Consider the following 4715-nt stretch of genomic DNA (forward strand, 5'->3'; position numbering starts at 1 on the left):
CCAGCTGGTCACTGAGGGGTGAAACTGAGGCAGGGGCTTTGGGGGAACCCCAAACCTCCTGGTTCTGGAGGCTAGAGACTGGAAAAGAAAGCCTCTGTCCTTGGGCTCCTCCCAAGGGCTCCCTGGGCTTTGTTCCCTCCCTGCCCTGTTCCTGACACCTGCTGCTACTGTCTCACCACAGGAGGCACTAATCTGTGGAAACATTTCCCTGGCACATCTGATGGGCTGAGCTCCCAAGGGAAGGGCTCTCGGAGCTCAGGACCAGCAAGGCCGTGGCCCTGGCATCATGTCCTGGTTCAGGCAGATCAAGGGAAAGTGGAGGAGGAGGGGGAGGCTGGCTTGAGGGGCTCTGCCCTGTCTGGTGGGATATGAGGAGGCACAAACTAGCCTCCACTGGGGACAGCAGAATTCCTGTCTTTTTGCTCTGGGCTCCAACCCTGAGCATATTTGAATCTGCTCAGTAGCTGCCAGGTGGGGGGCACTGGAAGGCAGCATTTCTTGGCTCAAAGCTGGAAGCTGTGCTTTGTGGATCACAAGAGAGTCTGGATCGCGGAGGAAGACACAGCGGGAGCTGGGACTCGAGAGACACCCTCTTCTTTTCCTCACCAGGCAAGGACCTTCCATGTCTTCCTGGGCTTTGACAGCAGTGGGCTCCTTTTCCCTCTCCTCATAACCCCCTTCCTCCTCGAGTCCCCAGTTTCTCACCTCCCTCCCTGGATGTGTACTGTTCCTTGGAGCTCGGGCTTCATGAAAAGTGTTGGAAACACAGTGTGGGGATTATTCCAGCTTTTTTGCTGCTCCCCCTAAGATTCACATTCCTTCCTTTGCCCTCCCTTTTTTGGCCAATTCAGTACTTATTCAGCCTTTGTTAGAGGGCGAGCTGAAGAACAAAAATAATCCTTCACATTTCTACAGAGCTGTACAGAGTGCTTTCATACATCTTATCTCAGCAGAGCCCCACAAGAACCCTGCGAAGAAGGCATTGTTACTCCTTCTTACAGGGGAGGAATTGGTTCTTCTCAGAGAGGCTACACATCTAGCTGCAGGCAGCTGGCTCAAGCCCATGTCACCTGGCTCCAAACTCACTGTTACTCTGCAATCCTACATAACCAATAGAATCTACTTCCCATCAATTATCTTATTTACTCATCGCAACAACTCTAAGGTGTTACTGTTCATTTTACATATGAGGCAACTGAGTCTCTTAGGTTAAGTAACTTGTCCAAGGTCATGCAGGTGCCAGGAGCTGAGTCTATCTGAATCCAAAGCCTGTGCTAAAAGTACTGAAACTGATACTCACAGAAGCCATTTGACAGCGTTCTTAAGGGGCAGCCCCAGAATTGAAATGCAGGTCAAAAATCCTCAAGTCCAGTACTTCTTCAATTGCACCGTGCTGCCTGCCCCAAGAACCTGTGGTGTGTGGCTCATTCATTCTGACCCAGAGAGATGTCAAGGACAAAGGCTATTCTACCGTTGGACTTGGTTCTTAGCTCTAGCTCTCTGTATTCCTCTGGCTGAACTCTCCCTATTCACACCTCTCCTGCTGTCTGCCAGCATTTCCTTCCAGCCCCACCCCCAGCTTCTGGGTTCAGCTTTTTTCCCTTTTCTCTGAGTTTGGGAACAACCAGGTCTCTAATGATCATAGAGCAACTGGGAGAAGAGTGAAGAGCAGACCCTCTCCTCCTCTAGTCTCACTACCCTCTTCCAGCTGTAGAAAAAAGGCTCCAGAGCGGGTAGGAAGCCCATGAGAGGGAACTGCTACAAATCCTGGCTCTGAGAACGCACAAATTACAGCCCAGTGGTCCCTGAAGGCTTCTCAAGAGAGCAGTTCAAAGTCCCCAGCCTGGCTGGAACAACAGCAGCCTCAAGACTGGCTGGGGCTTGGCGCAGTAGCTCTCGCCTGTAATCCCAGCACTTTGGGAGATGGAGGCAGGAGGATCGCTTGAGGGCAGGAGTTCGAGACTAGCCTGAGTCATACAGTGAGACCATCATCTCAAAAAACAAAAGAAAAGACTCTGGATGGGATGAGGCAACAAATCGGTGACTTTCCGCCACCCCATCCCCATCCATCTAGACCACTTCCCAAATCCCCCAATGAAAGAGCTCCAACAGATAATCACAGGTACATCCTACACCCCTATCAAGGACTTAGCTCAAGCTTTTTACACCTCACTACCTAAGGCAAGAAGGAAGACAAAATATTCATAAGCAAAGAGAATGGGAAAAGAAAGTTTGGCTGGAATCCCTTGATTGTGAATCTGGGTTGCTAAAAACATGGCCATCCTAAACCCAGTATTCCTTTTATCCAAGGGAGATAATAGGAGACAAAGTTCCTACTTGAGAGCTGAACATTTCATTAAATTTTTTTTTTGAAAATTCAAATCTAATCAAAGATGGTTGGTTTTTGTTGTTGTTGTTGTTGTTGTTGTTGTTTCTTGAGAGAGAGTCTTGCTCTGTCACCCAGGATGAGGTGCAGTGGCAAGATCATGACTCACTGCAGCCTCAACTTCCCAGGCTTAAGAGATCCTCCAACTTCAGCCTCCTGAATAGCTAGGACCACAGGTGCACGTTACCACACCTGGCTATTTTTTTTTTTTTTTCTATTTTTTTGTAGAGATAGGGTCTTACTGTGTTGCTAAGACTGGTCTCAAACTCCTGGGCTCAAGTGATCCTCCCACTTTGGGCCTCCCAAAGTGCTGGGATTACAGGTGTTAGCCACTGCACCTGGCCTAATGAAATATTTTTATAAAAACAAACCTACTTGCAATTCTAGCATTCAGTGTCCATCTAATGTCAATAAAAAGAACCAGTATCATGTTTAACATGTTGTATCTAGAGGTACAAATATAAAATTTAAGGATAATATAAATTATTTATTACTATAAAATGTTCCTTAGCGCCCACGTGCAATGTTGCAAACACTACACTAATTCATGGGTACCTCCAGAACCAGAAACTGGAACATAAAACAGAGCAAGAAAATGGACACTCAGCACTACTGGTAGATAATATGTCATGCAATAATTCACTACACAGCCGAGCGCAGTGGCTCACGCCTATAATCCCAGCACTTTGGGAGGCTGAGGCAGGTGGATCACCTGTGGTCAGAGTTTGAGACCAGCCTCGCCAACATGGCGAGACCCTGTCTCTACTAAAAATACAAAAATTAGCTGGGCTTGGTGGCAGGCGCCTGTAATTCCAGCTACTTGGGAGGCTGAGGCAGGAGAATCACTTGAACCCAGGAGGTAGAGGTTGCAGTGAGCCGAGATGACCACTGCACTCCAGCCTGGGCGACAAAGCAAGACTCTGTCTCAAAAAAAAAAAAAAATCCACTACAGACAGGGCGCAGTGGCTCACGCTTGTAATCCCAGCACTTTGGGAGGTTGAGGCAGGTGAATCACTTGAGGTCAGGAGTTTGAGACCAGCCTGACCAACATGGTGAAACCCCGTCTCTACTAAAAATACAAAAATTAGCTGGGTGTGGTGGCATGCACGTGTAATCCCAGCTACTCAGGAGGCTGAGGCACGAGAATTGCTTGAACCGGGGAGGCAGAGGTTCAAGCAGTGTGCAGTGTGCTGAGATCGCACCACTGCACCCCAGTCTGGGCAACAGAGCAAGACTCTGTCTCAGAAAAAAGGAATCCACTACAGCCATGCTACCTAAGAGGAAGGATTTGACAAGTTAATTTTCTTTTCTCTTAGCTAAGCACTTTGACAGCTCAATTCCTGCCTACACTCCAAAACCATGGTGGCCTCCAAAGTTTACACTGATACAACCCACAAACCTTCAAGGCATCCAGACACAGTTACCTTTTTTTTTTTTTAAAGACATAGAGTGTGTTTGCTTAGGGAGCACAAATACTAAAATTGGAACAATACAAATTTCCAATTAAAACAACACGATCACACAAGGATAACACAAAAATATGTGAAGCACTCCATATTTTTAATGTATACATATTTCAAAACATCATGTACACAATAAATGCACACAATGTTTATCTATCAACTTAAATAAGACAGAACAAGATATATAAAGAAGTGACCCCTGGAGCCTGAACTGTATTAGACTCAGTAATGTGTGTTCAGTGTTACTGGTTGTTCTGTGCCAGTGCTGAGCACAGAATCCCAAGGGAAAGAGGCATCTCTGTGTTTTTAATGGATTTATTTCCTTTGTGGTTATATTATATGATGCCTTCTAAAGCATTAAGTTTGGGGCAGGGGGTTTTCTTGCCTGGGTCTGAGAGATAAGGTGTTATTTTATATACCACATGGTGCCTGGTCTGGAAAATCAGGAAAGCCTCTGATGAGGAAGTCATGATTGAAGCTGAGACTTCAAGATTGAGTAAGAGTTAGCTAGGCAAAGCACAGAATGGGAAAAAATATTTGCAAACTTTGCATCCAACAAAGGTCTAATATTCAGAATCTATAAGGAACTGAAACAATTGAATAAGCAAAAAACAAATAACCCCATTAAAAAATGTGCAAAAGACATGAACAGACACTCCTCAAAAGACGTACAAGCAGCCAACAAACTTATGAAAAAAATGCTCCACATCACTAATCATCAGAGAAATGCAAATCAAAACCACAGTGTGATACCATCGCACACCAATCAGAATGGCAGTTATTAAAAAGTCAAAAAACAACAGATGTTGACGTGGCTGCAGAGAAGGGAACACTTACACATTCTTGGTGGGAATGTAAATTAGTTC

Source organism: Nomascus leucogenys, chromosome 5 (genome assembly GCF_006542625.1).
Source record: "Nomascus leucogenys isolate Asia chromosome 5, Asia_NLE_v1, whole genome shotgun sequence".
NCBI lineage: Eukaryota > Metazoa > Chordata > Mammalia > Primates > Hylobatidae > Nomascus > Nomascus leucogenys.